The sequence below is a fragment of the Chiloscyllium plagiosum genome, unplaced genomic scaffold, assembly GCF_037043375.1.
Source record: "Chiloscyllium plagiosum isolate Xiang-an unplaced genomic scaffold, Cpla_swu_hap1 HiC_scaffold_22, whole genome shotgun sequence".
Classification (NCBI taxonomy): Eukaryota; Metazoa; Chordata; class Chondrichthyes; order Orectolobiformes; family Hemiscylliidae; genus Chiloscyllium; species Chiloscyllium plagiosum.
Window position 1 is genome coordinate 66,042,444 of NW_028270160.1, and position 19,494 is coordinate 66,061,937.

The 19,494-nt window shown below is 43.4% G+C and overlaps 1 protein-coding gene across 3 annotated transcripts in view; it reads right to left on the bottom strand.

The window, feature by feature from the left end:
* tspan15 (tetraspanin 15) overlaps nt 1–19,494 on the bottom strand; it is a 214,748-nt gene that overhangs the window by 160,085 nt on the left and 35,169 nt on the right. The gene's annotated exons all lie outside the window — the stretch shown is intronic.

A 19,494-nucleotide genomic window follows, 5' to 3' on the forward strand; every position in this document is an offset into this window, starting at 1 on the left:
ACATCTGTCTCGATTAAATCCCATCTGCCACTTCAGTGCCCAAGTCACCAAACTGTCTATAGTTTGTTGTATCCTTTCACAGTCTTTGGCACAATCAGCAACTCCACTAATCTTTGTGTCGTCTGAAAACTTGCTAATCAGACCACCCACAATTTCCTCCAGATTATTTATATGCACTACAAACAGTACTATAAGAGTACCTAAGAGTGATCCCTGTGGAACACGAGTTACCATTCTGAAAAACATCCTCCCACCGCTACCCTCTGTCTTCTATTACCAAGCCAGTTTTGTATCCAACTAGCCAGCCCATCCCAATTCCATCTGATTTTAGTGCCAATCTGCCACATGGGACTTACTAAAATCCACACAAACTACATCTACAGCCTTCCCTCATCAAATATCTTTGACACCTCTTCAAAAATGTTCAATCAAGCTCCCCGTACAAAATCATGCTTCCGGGTACTAATTAGTCCATTTTCTTCTATATGTGCAACTATCTTGTCCCCCAATATCACCTTCTTCACAAAAATTCGCAAACATGAGTGCCGGGGCAGATCCATTGTTTCTGATGCTCCTGCCCCATTTCCCAACCCGATTTGATTCTTTTCTTCACTTGTCCAGTCCTTTTCCGCTTACATCCAAAATTCTCCTGATACTGTGTGTTGGTTTCAAAATTCCAGATTGTAAGCAGCAGCTGCCTCCTCTTCATATGGATGTGCAATCCCTCTACACATCCATCTTCCATCAGACAGATATTAGGGTTCTTTGCTTCTTCCTTGAAAGAAGACTGAACTGTCCCCACCCTCCTCAACCAGGCTGATTTCATCCTCACTTTGAGCAGCTCCTTCAACTCCTCTCACGTCAGTGTTCACTGAGGAGAGGAACATGAATCTTGAGATTAGAGATAGAAGTTTGATTAGTCTGGATCACGTTGGCATAAGTAGGGAAGATGTGATGGGTAGGCTAGAGGTTATTAAGGTGGACAATTCCCCAGGACTGGATGGGATCTATCCCAGGTTGCTGAGGGAGGCGAGGCAGGAAATAGCTGGGACCCTGACAGATATCTTTGTTACATCCTTAAATACAGGTGAGGTGCCGGAGGACTGGAAGATTGCTCATGTTGTCCCCTTGTACAAGGGTAGTAGGGATATTCTGGGTAACTACAGACCAGTGAGCCCGACGTCGGTGGTGGGAAAGTTGCTGGAGAAGGTAATAAGGGATAGGATCTATTTATATTTAGAAAAGAATGAGCTTATCAGTGATAGGCAACATGGTTTTGTGCGGGGGAGATCGTGCCTTAATAACTTAATAGAGTTCTTCGAGGAAGTGACCAAGTTGATAGATGAAGGAAGGGCTGTTGATGTCATATACATGGACTTTAGTAAGGCATTTGATAAGGTTCCCCATGGTAGACTAATGGAGAAAGTGAAGTCACATGGTGTGTAGGATGTTCTAGCTAGGTGGATAAAGAACTGGTTGAGCAACAGGAGACAGTAGTAGTTGAGGGGAGATTCTCGAAATGGAGAAAGGTGACCAGTGGTGTTCCACAGGGATCAGTGTTTGGGCCACTGTTGTTTGTAATATACATAAATGATCTGGAAGAGGGCACTGTTGGTATGATCAGCAAGTTTGCAGATGACACAAAGATTGGTGGAGTAGCAGAAAGCATAAGGGACTGTCTGAGAATACAGGAGGATATAGATAGACTGGAGAGTTGGGCGGAAAAGTGGCAGATGAATTTCAATCCAGCCAAATGTGTGGTAATGCATTTAGGCAAGACTAATTCTAGAGCGAATTATACAATGAACGGAAGAACCTTGGGAAAGGTTGATGGGCAAAGAGATCTGGGAGTGCAGGTCCATTGTACCCTGCAGGTTGCTGCAGTGGTGGATAGAGTGGTCAAGAAGGCATATAGTATACTTGCCTTCATTGGACGGGGTTTTGAGTATAAGAGCTAGCAAGTCATGTCAAAATTGTACAGGACGTTGGTTCGGCTGCATTTGTGCAGTGTGCGCAGTTCTGGTCGCCATATTACCAAAAGGGATGCTTTGGAGAGGGTGCAGAGAACGTCTACGAGGATATTGCTAGCTATGAAGAGAGGTTGAGTATGTTAGGTTTATTTTCATTAGAGGGGGGACTTGATTGAGGTTTACAAAATCATGAAGGGGATAGACAGGATGGATGGAGACAAGCTTTTTCTTAGGGTGAAAGATTCCATAATGAGAGGTCACGTGTTTAAGGTGACAGGTGGAAAGTTTAAGGGGATACATGTGGCAAGTACTTCACACAGAGGGTGGTGGGTGTCTGGAATGCGTTGCCAGCAGAGGTCATAGAGGCAGGCACTGTAGATTCATTTAAGATGCGTCTGGACAGATGCATGAGTAGGTGGGGAGCAGAAGGATACAGACGCTTAGGAATTGACCGACAGGTTAAGACAGTACAGGTGGATGTGTTCAGGCTTGGAGGGCCGAATGGCCTGTTCGTGGGCTGTAAATTTTCTTTATTCTTTGTTATTCAGATCAAAGCTGTGACTATGGTTTCCCATGTGGGCTCGAGTTATGCCTGTCTATTTGAGTGGTAATACAGAACATTCCTTGTTCCAGTCCTATCCCTCCCACAACTCTTTCACTCGTACATTAATGACATCATTGCTGTTGCTTCCCTCATATGTCTGGAACTGGGGAAAATAATGATCACTTGTGTTTCCAATTTCCATCCTTCCCTCACCTTCACCTGTTTCATCTCAGACTCATCCCTTCCTCAACATGACTGGTTCCATGTCTGGGGATAGGCTGTCCACTGGTATCCATTATATATCCACTGACTCCCATAGTTACCTCGACTATACACCCTCACATACTACTTCCACTTTCGCAGTTTCTCTGTCTCTGTCACATCTGTTCAGATCATTTCACCTATAGCAGGGGGACCTCAGACGTGATCACTGTTTTCTTCAAGCAAGGATTCCCTGCTACCACGTTTGACTGAACCCCCTAGCCATGTCTGACCTATTTCAAGCACTTCTGCTTTCACTCAATCTCTTCCCTCCCACAACAATCGGGACTCCATATCCTCACTTTACATACCACCAGTATACATATCCAAAGGATCATAAACTGCCATTTGTGCCACCTCTAGTAGGACATAGCCTATTTGGGTACCTCTCCTGCTCCACTGTTAGCATTTTGCAGGGGCCATTCCCTCTCTGGGACACTGGTCCACTTGTTCTCCCACACCCCTACAACATATTCATGCAATCACAGAAGGTGCAACACTTACCCATTTAACTCCTTCCTCCTCATTATCCAAGGCCCCAGACAGATCTTCCAGGCGAAGCAGCGACTTACTTGCATTTTATTCATTCTAGTTTCATGTATTTGCTGCTTATAATGTGGCCTCCTCTACACTGGGGAGATGAAATGCAGACTGGGTGACCACTTTGTAGAACCTCTATGTTTTGTCTGTAAAAATGACTTTGAGCTTCCAGTTACCTGCCAGTTTCCATGCTAATGTTTCTGTTTCATACCTGTAGTGCTCCAACAAAGCTCAATGCAGGCTGAAAGAAAAACACCTCACCTTTTACATGGGTACCTTGTAGCCTCAGGACTCAAGAGTTTAACCATTTCAGAGCATAAATACCTCTTTCCATGTCTACTATCAACTCCCATAACCTAGGTCCTGTCATGGAATGGACTGCTTTCTGCATAGCCTTTTCAACCATTCATAGCCCCCATTACAAAAAAAAATCTAGTTTCTCTTCTTCCCTAGCTCACCATCAATAATTCTTTAATCTGAATAACTTTTTTTCTCTGTCTCTCTCAGTTCCACCTTCACCTACTTGCTCACTCCTTGTCCTCCACTCCCATCATCTGCATAAATGTCAGCTATTCCTAGCTGATTTCAGTTCTGAACCTGGGTTACCAGACTTGAAAACAGTTAACTCTGTTTTGACTCCAAACTTGGTGAGTTTCTCATGCAATTTCTAGTTTTGCTTCTGGATATTGAATGATATAATGGATTGGATAAGAAAAAATGGGAAGCTTATGGCAGGTACCAAAGGCCCAAAACAATAGAAGGTCTAGAAGAGTGTAAAATGTACAAGGGAGAACTTAAAAGGAAATTAGAAAACCAAAAGTGGGGACATAAAAACACAATCCTAAGAGATTTTACAAATATGTTTAGGCCAAAAGGATACGTAGGGAAATAGTAGGGACCAGATGTAGGTACAAAAATCAGGAGAAGGTCTGTGATACAATTAAAGAAATTAGCATAGAGAGAGAAGTGGTTTTGAGTGGTCTGGTAAGCTTAAAATTAAATAAATCTTCAGGGTAGGATAGAATGCATCTCAAGTCATTGAGTGAGGCAGGGGAGCTAGCACAAAGGGTCAGTTAGACTCAAAACGTCAGCTCTTTTCTCTCCTTAAAAATGCTGCCAGACCTGCTGAGATTTTCCAGCATTTTCTCTTTTAGAGCTAGCACTAATGTTCAATTTCTTTCTGGCTACAGAGGACTGGAGCTTAGCCAACGTAGTACTGTTATTCAGAAATGGAGCAAGGGATGAACCAGGAGACGAAAGGCCGGTCAGTCTATCCTCAACAGTGGGAAACTATTAGAAGCAATTCTGAGAGACCGACTTAATCAGTAACACAGGAGAGTGCAACAATGAGGGCCGAAAGGCCTGTTCTGCGCTGTAATGTTCTATCTGTCAGCATGGTTTTATTGAAGGAAGGTCATGTGTGACTAACTTGATCGGATTTTTTGAAGAGGTGACCAGGTGTGTAGATGAGGGAAAATAATTTGACATTGTTTCTTTGCACTTCAAGATTTTTGATAAAGTCCCGTATGGGAAACTAATAGCAAAAGTAACAGTCCATGGACACCAAGGAAATTGGGCTAATTGACCTTCCTGCCATTCAGCCAATTGTGGATTCGAAGGGTGTTTGTGTGACTGGAAACCTGTGTTTAGCATTGTTCTGCAGAGATCAGCATTGGGGCCCTTGCTGTTTGCAGTTTACACAAATGATTTTGATTTGAATGTGAGGTTGATTACTACATATGACTCAGAATCAAGAGAAGGCCATGTGGCCCTTTGAGATTGCTCTGCCATTCAATAAGATCACAGCTGATCTGATTTTAACCTCAACTCTACATCCAGCACATCCCTGATAAGCAAGAATCTATCCACTTTTTACCTTAGAAATACTTAAAGATTCTGCATCACCACCTTTTGAGGAAAGGAATTCCAAAGACTCTCAACCTGGGGTAGTGCCAGATTATTGGAGGGCAGCAAATGTTATTTCCTTGCTCAAGAAAGGGAACAGGGATATTCCTGGAAATCACAGACTAGTCAGTTGTACATCTATGGTGGGAAAAGTATTGGAGAGGATTTTGAGAGACAGGATTTATGATTACTTGGAAAACCACAGCTTGATTAGAGATGGTCAACATGGCTTTGAGAGGGGGCAGTTCATGCCTTACAAACCTTATTGAATTATTTGAGGATGTAACAAAACACAATGATAAAGGTAGAGCAGTGGATATGATGCGCATGGATTTTAGCAAGGCGTTTGATAAGGTTCCCCACGGTAGGCTCATTCAGAAAGAAAGGAGACATGGGATACAAGGACATTTGGCTAACTGGATACAGAATTGGCTGCCCCATAGAAGACAGAGGGTGGTAGTAGATGGAAAGCATTCAGCCTGAAGCTTGCTGACCAGTGGTGTTCCGAGGGATCGATTCTGGGAACTCTGCTCTATGATTTTTATAAATAACTAGGATGAGGAAACGGAAGGGTGACTTAGTAAGTTTGCCGATGACATGAAGGTTGCTAGAGTCGAGGGCTGTTGTTGGTTGCACCGGGACGTTGACAGGATGCAGAACTGGGCCAATAAATGGCAGATGGAGTTCAACCTAGATACGTATGAAGTGATTCATTTTGAAAGCAGATTACAGGGTTAAAGACAGGATTCTTGGCATGTGGAGGAACTGAAATTTCTTGGGGTCCATGTCCATAGATCCCTCAAGGTTGCCACCCAAGTTGATAGAATTATTAAGAAGGCATGTTGGCTTTCATCAGCAGGTGGCTTGAGTTTAAGAGCCGCAAGGCTATGCTGCAATTGTATAGAAGCCTGGTTAAACCACACTTCGAATATTGTATTCAGTTCTGGTCATCTCATTATAGGCAGGATGTGGAAGCTTTAGGGAGGGGGCAACAGACATTTACCAGGATGTTGCCTTGATTGGAGGGCATTTCTTAGAAGTAAGGTTGAGGAAGCTAGGGCTTTTCTCATTGGAATGAAGAAGGGTGAGAGGCGACTTGATAGGGGCGTACAAGATGATGAGGGGCATAGATAGAATGGATAGCCAGAGACTTTTTCCCAGTGTGGAATTGTTATCACGAGGGGGCATAATTTTAATGCGATTGGAGGAAGGTTTAGGGGAGTTGTCAGAGGTAGGTTCTTTACACAGGGAGTGGTGGGTGCATGTAATGCACTGCCAGCAGTGGAAGTAGAGTACATTAGGGACATTTAAGCGACTTTTGTATAGGCACATGGAAGGTAATACAATGAAGGGTATGTAGGGTTAGTTTGATCTTAGAGTAGGATAGAAGGCTGGCAAACCATCGAGAGTTAACTGTCCTGTACTGTTCTATGTTGCTCCACGTTCTAACCTCAGAAAAAACATTCCTCATCTGTTTTAAATGCTATAGAGTCAGAGATGTACAGCACGGAAATAGACCCTTCAATCCAACTCGCCCATGCCGACCAGATATCACAACCCAATCTAGTCCCACCTGCCAGCACCCGGCACAAATCCCTCCAAACCCTTCCTATTCCTATACCCATCCAAGTGCCTTTTAAATCTGGAATTGTACCACCTCCACCACTTCCTCTGACAGCTCATTCCATACACGCACTACCCAGTGTGTGAAAATGTTACCCCTGAGGTCTCTTTTATATCTTTCTCCTCTCACCTTAAACCTATGCCCTCTCGTTCTGGACTCCCCCATCCCAGGGAAAAGACCGTGTCTATTTATCCTATCCATGCCCCTCATGATTTGTAAAGCTCTCGAAGGTCACCCCTTGGCCTCCGATGCTCCAGGGAAACAGCCCTAGCCTGTTCAACCTATCCTTATAGCTCAAATCTTCCAATCCTGGCTCCATCCTTATAAAGTTTTTCTGAACCCTTTCAAGTTTCACATCTTTCCGATAGGAAGGAGACCAGAACTGCACGCGATATTCTAACCAATGTCCTATACAGCAGCAACATGACCTCCCAACTCCTGTATTCAATACTCTGACCAATAAAGGAAAGCATACCAAATGCCACCTTCACTATCCTATCTACCTGTGATTCCACTTTCAAGGAGCTATGAACCTCCTTTCCAAGGTCTCTTTGGAACCTTAAGTGTCTAAATCCTGCTAAGATTTGCTTTCCCAAAATGCAAGTACTTCACATTTATCTAAATTAAACTCCATCTGCCACTTCTCAGCCCATTGGCCAATCTGATCAAGATCCTGTCGTAATCTGAGATAACCTTCTTCGCTGTCCACTACACCGCCAATTTTGGTGTCATCTGCAAACTTACCAACTATACCTCTTATGCTCACATCCAAATCATTTATATAAAGGATGAAAAGTAGTGGGCAGAGTACCAATCCTTGTGGCACTCCACTGGTCACAGGCCTGCAGTCTGAAAAACAACCCTCCACCACCACCCTCTGTCTTCTACCTTTGAGCCAGTTCTGTATCCAAATGGAGAGTTCTCCCAGTATTCCATGAGATCTAACCTTGTTAATCAGTCTCCCATGGGGAAACTTGTTGAATGCCTTACTGAAATCCATATAGATCACATCAACCATTCTGCTCTCATCAATCCTCTTTGTTACTTCTTCAAAAAATTCAATCAAATTCATGAGACATGACTTCCCAAATACATGAATATCCTGTCCCTCAGGATTTCCTCCAACAACTTGCCCACCACCGACGTCAGGCTCACTGGTCTATAGTTTCCTGACTTGTCCTTACCACCTTTTTTAAACAGTGGCACCACATTAGCCAACCTCCAGTCTTCCGGTACCTCAACTGTGACTATCGATGATAGAAATACCTCAGTAAGAGGCCCAGCAATCACTTCCCTAGCTTCCCACAGAATTCTAGGGTACACCTGATCAGGTCCTGGGGATTTATCCACTTTTATGCGTTTCAAGACACTTCCTCCTCTGAAATAAGGACATTTTGCAAGATGTCACCATCTATTTCCCTACATTCTATATCTTCAATGTCCTTTTCCACAATAAATACTGATGCAAAATACTCATTTAGTATCTCCACCATTTCCTGCAGCACCACACAAAGGCCTCCTTGCTGACCTTTGAGGGGCCCTATTCTCTCCCTAGTTACATTTTTGTCCTTAAATGTATTTGTAAAAACGTTTTGGATTCTCCTTAACTCTATTTGCCAAAGCTATCTCATGTCCCCTTTTTGCCCTCCTGATTTCCGTCTTAACTACACTCCTACTGCCTTTATACTCTAAGGATTCACTTGATCTATCCTGTCTATACCTGATATATGCTTCCTTTTTCTTACCCAAACCCTCAATTTCTATACTCACCCAGCATTCCCCATACCTACCAGCCTGTCCTTTCATCCTAACAGGAATATACTTTCTCTGGACTCTCGTTATCTAATTTCTGAAGGCTTCCCATTTTCCAGCCGTCCCTTTACCTGCGAACATCTGTGCCTAACCAGCTTTTGAAAGCTCTTGCCTACTACCATTAAAGTTGGCCTTCCTCTAATTTAGAACTTCAACATTAGATTTGGTCTATCTTTTTCCATTACTATTTTAAAACTAACAGAATTATGGTCGCTGGCCCCAAGGTGCTCGCCCACTGACACATCAGTCACCTGCCCTGTCTTATTTCCCAAGAGTAGGTCAAGTTTTGCATCTTCTCTAGTAGGTACTTCCACATACTGAATCAGAAAATTTTCTTGACAAATTTCTTGATACTTAAATTCCTCCCCATCTAAACCCTTAACACTGTGGCAGTCTCAGTCTACGTTTGGAAAGTTAAAATCTCCTACCATACCTACCCTATTATTCTTATAGATAACATGAGATCTCCTTACAAATTTGTTTTTCCATTTCCCTCTGACTACTAGAGGGTCTATAATACAATCCTAATAAAAGGTGATCATCCCTTTTTTATTTCTCAGTTCCACCCAAATAACTTCCCTGGATGTATTGCTGGGAATATCCTCCCTTGGTACAGCTGTAATGCTATCCCTTATCAAAAACACCAATTCCTCCTCCTCTCTTGCCTCCCTTTCTGTCCTTCCTGTAGCATTTGTATCCTGGAACATTAAGCTGCCAGTCCTGACCATCCCTGAGCCATGTTTCTGTAATTGCTATGATATCCCAGTCCCATGTTCCTAACCATGCCCTGAGTTCATCTGCTTTCCCCCTGTTAGGCCTCTCGCATTGATAAATTAAATTGCATTTATCTCAGTCCTACTTTGTTCCTGCCTGCCCTAACTGTTTCACACGCTTTTGTTCTCAACTCTACCATTCTCAAATTGAAATCTTTCCTCACTCTCCCCCTGGGTCCCACCCCCCACCTTACTAGTTTAAATTTCTCCCAAGCAGCTCCAGCAAATCTCCCTGCCAGTATATTAGTCCCCTTCCAATTTAGGTGCAATCAGTCCTTCTTGTACAGGTCACTTCTACCCCAAAACAGCTTCCAATGATCCAAAAATGTGAATCCTTCTCCCATACACCAACTTCTCATCTATGCATTCATCTGCTCTATCTTCTTATTCCTGTCCTCACTAGCTCGTAGCACTGGGAGTAATCCAGATATCACTACTGTCAAGGACCTTTTTAAATTCTTACCTAACTCTCTGTAATCATCCCTCAAAATCTCAACCTTTTCCCTTCCTATGTTGTTGGTTCCAATTAGAACAATGACCTCCTGCTGGCCCCTCTCCCCCGTGAGAACATCCTGCACCCTCTCTGAGACATCCTTGATCCTGGCACCAGGGAAGCAACACACCATTCCTTTGTCTGTTTTTCGCTGCTGGCCACAGAAATGTCTATCTATACCTTGGACTAGAGAGTCCCCTAACACACTTGATCGCTTGGAGCCTGACATACCTCACATTACAGTAGAGCCAGTCTCAATATCAGTAACTTGGCTGTTTGTGCTACGTTTCCTTGAGAATCCCTTACCCCCTACATTTTCCAAAACAGCATACTTATTTGAAATGGGGATAATCACAGAAGATTCCTGCACTATCTGCCTACCTCTCTTACCTTTCCTGAAGTTAACCCATCTATGTGACTGTATCTGAGACATCTCCCTCTTCCTATAACTGCCTTCCATCACACCCCCTTGCTCTTATAAATGCCTCATTGCCTCTAACTGCCTCTCCAAACGATCCATTTGAGCTGATAGGATTGGCGACAAACTGTATTTATTGCAGATATAATCCTCAGTAAGCCATACACTCTCCCGAAACACCCACATCCGACAACAGCATATCACTCTACTAAGGGCCCTTTTTGCTTCTTTCAATCTACAGAAAATAGCACAGTCTTATTCCTCAACAAAACACTGCTCCTGGTTAAATTAATACTTATGGCTTATATTTTAAGTTTAATCAAGAGACATAGCTCAATATAACATATAAACCAAGAATGAACCCACTCTACTCACTACTGCAGACTTATTTTAAGACCACACTTAAAACATCTGCTTATCTGTTTCTGTGCTGTGACCTCTCCCAACAGGTTCCTCCAAGATCAGCTGTGAATTTCACTGTTTTTTTTTAATTTTCCCAAAAACCCACTGATGTCCAGCAATTTATGAATTCAACAGCAAAAGCAGTAACTGCTAACTGTGTCAGTTAGCAATGTGGGTTTCTTTCTCTCTTGCATGTGCTTCCTTTGTCTGTTCTTCTCCCTTTTAAAAGTGCTGTTGTTTTGACTTTTTTTTCCAAAGTTCCAAAACAATGCAACAGCATATGAAACAGTAATTGCTGCTCCTGGAATTTGAGATAATCACCTCCAACACCTAAAATACCTCAAAAAAAAAGGAGCAGCTGTTACAGCCAGAAATTTTTCCTGTCCTCCATCTTTGATTACCCAGTTTAAATGTTTTAAACTATGACTCCTTGTTCTACATTTTCCCATAAGAAGAAACAGCTTTTCACATTCACCCAGTAAAGATCCCAGGATCTGATATATTTCAATTAAGTCACCTTGACTCTTCTAAACTTCAGATGTAGGCCTAGTCTTCTAGCCTTTCCTCATAATGCAGTCTGCGCATTCCAAGTATTTAGTCAAGTAAACCTCAATTTGAACTGCTTCCAACACATTAACAGGATTCTGTAAGTAATGACCAGTACTGTAGACATACTCTAGATATAGCCTTACCAATGTCCTGTATGACTGAAACATAACCTCCCTTGCAAACAATTTCCCTTGCAATAAATTATAACATTCTATTTGCTTTTCTGATTACTTGCTGTACCTGTATACTAACCTTCTTTGATTCATGCACCAGAACATCTTTGCGTCACAGAGTTCTGAACTTTTAAAAAATTCTTTCTACTAAAGTTTATAGATGATGCATAAATTGGTGGGGTGGAAAATACTGAAAGGATAGCCTTAGCTTGCAGAAGGATAGAGATAGACTAGCAAGCTTGGCTGATTCATTAATTCAATCTAATTAAGTGTGAGATGATGTACTTGGGCAGGACAAATAAGGGAATACATTGATTGGTAGGACCCAAGGAAGTACTAAGGATTAGAGGGACCATGATGTACACGTATACAGTCTCTTAAAGGTATCAGGACAAGTAGATAAAGTGGTTAAGGCAGCATAGGAGATAACTTGCCTTTATTAGTTGAGGCATAAGCATAACAGGGAGGTTATGCTGGAACTATATAAATCGTTGTTGAAAGCTACAGTTTTATGTGCGATTCTGGAATCTACATTATAGGAGGGGTGAGATTATATTCGAGAGGGTACAGAGGGAATTTAATAATTCGTTGCCTGGGCTGGAGAGCTTTACTAATGATGGGAAATTGAATAGACTGGAGTTATTTTCCTTAGAGCAGGGGTGGTGTAGGAAAGGTACGATTGAGATGCATAAACTTATAAGGGGATAAGATATGGTAGACAGGAAGAATCAATGACAATGCGACATAGATATAAGGATTCCAGCATTGGCGGAACGTTTAAGAGGGGATGAGAGGAATTTTTTCCTTCAGGTAAAGGGGAATCTAGAATGGCTTGTAAGAATCCCCTCAACATTTTAGATGTATTTAGGTATGCACTTGTGTTGCCAAGGCATACAAGATTATGGGCCAAATGCTGGAAAACAGGATTAGAATAGGTAGGTTTTTTTTGACCAACATAGACTCAATGGTCTAAAGGGACTTTTTGAGTGCTGTAGACTTCTTTGGCAGTTGTTCTGCATTCACTGTTCGAAACAGCACAATTGAAAGACTCTGCCACCAATATATTCATCACTAGGCTGAAACTTCAGGTAATCAATACAATGCACGCTCTTCAGTCTGTATCTCCACCTTTATCCACTAAAATATTCATTTCATGTTTGGTTTTGTTATGTTTTAAAAGCACTTGGCACAGTTTGTGATGTAATAGTACTTTAAATTGAATGTGAAGAAATTGGTTGGTAACACCCAAGAATTTGCTTATTGCAAATTTCAAATTCTTTTTGCTTTTCAAAAGCATTAAAAGCATTTGTACACTCATTTCTAATGGTTACAATTCTCCTTTCAAATTGTTGCCAGCAACCTGTATTTGTACGTGATTTCACCAATTTGTTAACTTTGTGCCTCCATTTTCTGTTGTATCACCGATTGCTCAGTTTGTGTTATGAATGTAACTGGAAAGGAACAACTTTCCCAGGAATTTATTTTAAGCTTCTGACATTTGTTCTCATAGTGCATGCTATCTGCAAATTTAACACTGGTCATAGCTCAAAATCTGTCTTTACTTGATACTTCAGCATAACCAATAATTTAAATGTCAGCACACAATTACTAATTTCCAAACGATATTTCTGCAGTCTTTTTTAGATTAGATTCCCTACAGTGTGGAAACAGGCCCTTTGGCCCAACAGTCCACACCGACCCTCCGAAGAGTAACTTACCCAGACTCATTTCCCTCTGACTAATGCATCTAACACTATGGGCAATTTACCATGGCCAATTCACCTGACCTGCACATCTTTGAGACTGTGGGAGGAAACCCACGCAGACACGGGGACATTGTGCAAACTCCACACGGACATTTGTCTGAGGCTGGAATTGAACTTGGGACCCTGGTGCCGAGAGGCAGCAGTGCTAACCACTGAGCCGCCCCGTAAATATATTTATCAGCAATTTTTTTTTAAACTTTACAAACATATAAAATTATTGAAAAATACAATAACAAATATCAGTATAATAAAAAGAAAAAACCCACAAATTACAATACAACTACTATCTTCTAACTACTAACCTACCCTATAATACAAAACAAACCCTAACATTGTGCAAAGCAACACCAATAAATAAGTAAATAACTAATAAATCAAAAAAAGAAAGAAAAGCAAAAAAAACCAAAATACAGAACATCTATGCGTGGTGCAGAGCTCCCAAACAAAGTAATGGAAGCATTGTATTAACTGTATTAACTCAGGAGACCCCTCCCCACTCCAGGGCCCAGGGCTTGACAAACCTAACCATCCTGGTTAAACATACATTCTAGATAAGATAACTGACAAATCTAGATCCAAATAACTCAAGTAGGGCTGCCATGTCTTATAAAAATGGTCTGTTGTGTGGTGCACCATGTTTGTAAAAAAGTCCAAGGGAATGTTCTCTATCATTAATTTCTACCATCCCAGCAAGCCCAGCAGGTTCTCAGACACCCAGTTCACCAGAACATTCTTCTGTGCACAGTATGCAAGAATATTAAACAGTTTCTTCCCATGCCCGTCTAAAGATGGTAAATTCGGTGGACCTAAGAGGAGAGATATCGGGTCTACTTTGACTTCAGTCCTGAATACCCTCCCTATCTCTCCCGCCACCGCGTTCCAATAAACACGGAGCTTGTGTCATGTCCAGAAGCAATGGGTAAGAGAACCTACACTTATTTTACATTTGTGGCACAGTGAAGATGCCCCTTTTTTAAATTTTGCCAGACGGTCTGGTGCCAGATGAACCCTGTGCAGGACTTTTAACTGCGTAGCGCACGTCCTATTACAGATTGAGATTGTTTGAGCATTCTCCCATGTTTCAGAAGAGATCTCCACTCCTAGCTCTTGCTCCCAGATTTCTCATAACCGGTTAATATCCTGCCAGGCCCTGCCACCCAGCAGGCACTAACCGAAAAGGTGCTTGTGGAACATAGCAACCTCTCTGTATCGGGCTTAATGAGAAGCGTAGTCTTCTTCTGGATGAAATCCCTAACCTGAAAAAAACGGAAAAGATCTCTGCTGGGCAACCCGTATTTGCGTCTCAGTTGCTCAAAAGACATCATAACCCCTCCCTCAAACAAGTCTCCCAAACTAGAAAATCCTCTCGTTGCCCATAGTTTGAACCCTGAATCCATCATCCCTGGTCGGAACCCTGGCATGCCAACTATAGGTGCAAGTGGCGAGGTCTTGGGTAAGCAACCTTCACTCTGACGCATCGCCCTCCATGCCTTGACCATATTAATGACAATGGGGTTCCGGCAATGGTCCATAACTGTCCTCATCTTATCCATGAACAACAGGTTAATAAGAGGGCACTTTGCCTGGGAGGCCTCAATATTCAGCCATATTGAGTTTGGATTGTTACCTTTCCAATCACAGACAAAGGACAGCAGGGAACTCAATTGATACCTCCTGATGTCTGGGCAATCAACTCCTCCCCCTCCTTGAGGCAACTGCAATTTAGTAAGTTTGATGAGGGGCTGCCCACGATGCCAGACAAAGGAACCAAACTATCCCATAAGCTTCCGTAGCATTGACCTGGAAACATTATAGGGAGCATAAGCACGTGATAAAGTAAACGAGGAAGAACATTCATCTTAATGAGGGATATTCAGCCCAGCCATGAAATTGGAAGAGCCTCCCATCTCTGGAGATCTCGACGGCATGGTTAGCACTGATGCCTTACAGCACCAGGGTCCCAGGTTCAATTCTAGCCTCGGACATCTGTCTATGTGGAGTGTGCACATTCTCCCAGTGTCCACGTGGGTTTTGTCCGGGTGCTCCGGTTTCCTCCCACAGTCCAAAGATGTGCAGGTCAGGTGAATTGGCCATGCTAAATTGCCCCTTAGTGTTAGGTGCATTAGTCAGAGGGGAATGGGTCTGTATGGGTTACTCTTCGGAGGGTTGGTGTGGACTGGTTGGGCCGATGGGAACTGTAGGGAATCTAACCTAATATTGTCAAGCAAGTGAGCAAAGTTAGTTTGAAATAACAGATCAAACTTGGGGGTAATAAAAATGCCTAGTTATTGGAACCCTGCCAGTGACCACTTAAAAGGAAACTTAGGGCACCTTCAACTTCTGGCACATCTTTAAGGTTCCCCGAGGCATAGCCTCCGATTTTGCAAAGTTAATCTTATATCCTGAAACAGCCCCAAATAAATTGATACATTGTACCAAATGGGGTACAGAGGTCATCGGGTTCGGTAAAAACAGAAGGAGGACATCATCCGCATACAGTGTAATCTTGTGTGCCCTCAATCCCACTTCCAGAGCAGTTATGTGAACGTTCTGACGAATGGCCTCTGCCAGCGACTCTATCACCAACGTAAACAACAATGGGGAGGGGGGACAGCCTTGCCGACTACCCCTAGCAATCCTAAAATTCCCCAGACTTCACCCCATTGGTGATGACTGTGGTCAGAGGGTGGCATTATAAAACCTCCACCCACCTAGCAAAGACCCCACCCAACCCAAACTATTCTAAGACATAAAAAAGATACGGCGATTCCACCCGGTCAAATGCTTTCTCTGCATCTAAGGAAATCACCAACCCCTGAATCGATCGTTGCTGACAAACTTGGACCATATTCAGTATACTTCTAATATTATTAGAGGAACTACGGCCTCTTATAAAGCCTGTCCAGTCCTCTTTAACAATTTGGGGAAACACCCTTTCCAATCTCAGGGCCAGGATCTTGGAAGGAATCTTGAAATCTGAATTTAATAGAGAGAATAGGCCTGTACTAGGCACAATCCTCAGGAACCTTCCCTTTAAGAATTAAGGAAATATTAGCTTCTCTCAAAGATGGTGGTAGGCATTCATGCATATAGGAGTGATTGTACATTTCCAATATCGGCCCTGACAGAATCCCATATAAAACTCACTCGGGAGACCATCAGGGCCAGGCACTTACCCACTCTGAAGTTGCCTAGCTGCCTCCTGTATTTCCTGATTGCTTACCTGTAGCGGGCAGCGGTGTGTTTTTTTTACTCTCTCTCCACAGAAAGAGCGGGAGCAGCAGAGGAAGTGACGGCAAGCAGAGGGGCAGCCGGGAAGGAAAAGTGAGTATAAATACTCACCCCTTGACACCAATGGTCATTTGAGTGGGAGCAGCGTCGAAGGTAAAAGCGAACCCGGGAGACTACAGCAAAGGTAAGACAGTTTGTTTTAAAATTGCTTACCTGTAGCGGGCAGCGGTGTGTTTTTTTACTCTCTCTCCACAGAAAGAGCGGGAGCAGCAGAGGAAGTGACGGCAAGCAGAGGGGCAGCCGGGAAGGAAAAGTGAGTATATAAGTCAGGAAGTCGGCTGTGAACGGCAGTGACCACATCTGCAGCAAGTGTCGGTTGCTGGAAGAACTCCGGATCAGAGTTGATGATCTGGAATCTGAGCTTCAAACACTGCGGCACATCCGGGAGGGGGAGAGTTACCTGGATGCTTTGTTTTAGGAGGCAGTCACACCTGGGAGGTTAAGTAATTCACATTCAGCTAGTGATCAGGCACAAAAGAGTGTGACTGTAAGTGAGGCAGGTAGGGGGAACCGGAGTTCAGGAGTGGAGGAGCCTCAGCCCTTGACCTTGTCCAACAGATATGAGATTCTTGCTCCCTGTACGGATGAGGAAAAGGGCTCTGGACAGGATGAGCCAACTGACCAAGGCACCATGGTCCAGAAGGCCATTCAAGAGGGGGGAGCAAAAAGACAAGTAGTTGTTATAGGGGATTCTATAATTAGGGGGACAGATAGTATCCTTTGCAAGCCGGATCGGGAGTCTCGCATGGTGTGTTGCCTGCCCCGTGCCAGGGTGCGGGATATCTCCGACCGGCTTGAAAGGATATTGGAGCGGGAGGGGGAGGATCCAGTTGTTGTGGTCCACGTTGGTACCAACAACATAGGCAAGACTAGGGTGGAGGACCTGTTTGGGCATTATGAAGCACTAGGCAGGAAATTGAAGCACAGGTCCTCAAGGGTCATAATCTCCGGATTACTGCCCGAGCCACGTGCCAATTGGCATAGGGACAAGAAAATTAGGCAAGTAAACACGTGGCTAAGGGATTAGTGTGGGAAAGAGGGATTCCACTTCATGGGGCATTGGCATCAGTTTTGGAACAGTTTTGGATCTGTACCGTTGGGACGGTCTCCACCTGAACCGATCAGGTACCAATGTTCTAGCGAAGAGGATAAATAGGGTGGTCAGTAGGACTTTAAACTTCTGAGTTGGGGGGGAAGGGAAAGTGAAAGCGACAGGGAGTATGGAGGTAAATGGCAAGATAAGCAGCAGGATAGCATGTTTCCAGGCGGATTTAAAATTGAGGCAGACTGAGAATGCAGTAAAAAGCAAGAATAACTTAGGACATATGACTTCCAACATCTCTAATGATAAGGAAGTTAGCATTAAGGCACTTTACCTGAATGCTCGTAGCATACATAACAAAGCCGATGAACTAATGGCACAGATAATAGTGAATGATTATGGTGTAGTAGGCATCACAGAGACTTGGTTACAGGGGGGTCAGGACTGGCAGTTAAACCTCCATGGTTTTTCAACTTATCAAAAAGACAGAGAGGTGGGCAGAGGGGGTGGGGTTGCCTTGTTAGTTAAGAACAAAATTAAATCTATGGTATTGAATGACATAGCGTCGGATGATGTGGAGTCTGTGTGGGTGGAATTGAGGAACCACAAAGGCAAAAAAAACATAATTGGAGTTGTGTATAGACCTCCTAACAGTGGTCAGGACCAGGGACGCAACATGTACCGGGAAATAGAGAAGGCATGTCAGAAAGGCAAGGTTACATTGATCATGGGAGACTTCAATATGCAGGTGGACTGGGTAAATAATGTTGTTAGTGGATCTAAAGAAAGGGAATTCATGGAATGCTTACAGGATGGCTTTTTGGAACAGCTTGTCATGGAGCCCACAAGAGAGCAGGCTATTCTGGACCTAGTGCTTTGCAATGAACCAGACTCTATAAAAGATCTTAAAGTAAGGGAACCCTTAGGAAGTAGCGACCATAATATGATAGAGTTCAGTCTGGAGTTTGAAAGGGAGAAGGCAAAATCGGATGTAATGGTGTTACAGTTGAATAAAGGTAATTATGAGGGCATGAGAGAGGAACTGACTAAAATAGACTGGAAGCAGAGGCTAACCGGGAAGACAGTAGCAGGTGAGCTGCTGGGATGGATTGAGGATTGGCTGTCTAACAGAAGGCAGAGAGTTGGGATAAAAGGTTCTTTTTCAGAATGGCAGCCGGTGACGAGCGGTGTCCCGCAGGGTTCGGTGCTGGGGCCACAGCTGTTCGCATTATATATTAACGATTTGGATGAGGGAACCGGGGGCATTCTAGCGAAGTTTGCCGATGATACGAAGTTAGGTGGACAGGCAGGTAGTACTGAGGAAGTGGGGAGGCTGCAGAAGGATCTTGACAGGTTGGGAGAGTGGTCCAGGAAATGGCTGATGGAATTTAACGTGAGCAAGTGCGAGGTCTTGCACTTTGGCAAAAAGAATAAAAGCATAGACTACTTTCTAAATGGTGAGAAAATTAATAAAGCCAAAGCACAAAGGGATCTGGGAGTGCTAGTCGAGGATTCTCTAAAGGTAAACATGCAGGTTGAGTCCGTGATTAAGAAAGCGAATGCAATGTTGTCTCTTATCTCGAGAGGGTTGGAATATAAAAGCAGAGATGTACTACTAAGACTTTATAAAGCTCTGGTTAGGCCCCATTTGGAGTACTGTGTCCAGTTTTGGTCCCCACACCTCAGGAAGGACATACTGGCACTGGAACGTGTCCAGCGGAGATTCACACGGATGATCCCTGGAATGACAGGTCTAACATATGAGGAACGGCTGAGGATACTGGGATTGTATTCGTTGGAGTTTAGAAGATTAAGGGGAGACTTAATAGAGACGTACAAAATAATACATGGCTTGGAAAAGGTGGATGCTAGGAAATTGTTTCAGTTAAACGAGGAGACTAGGACCCGTGGACACAGCCTTAGAATTAGAG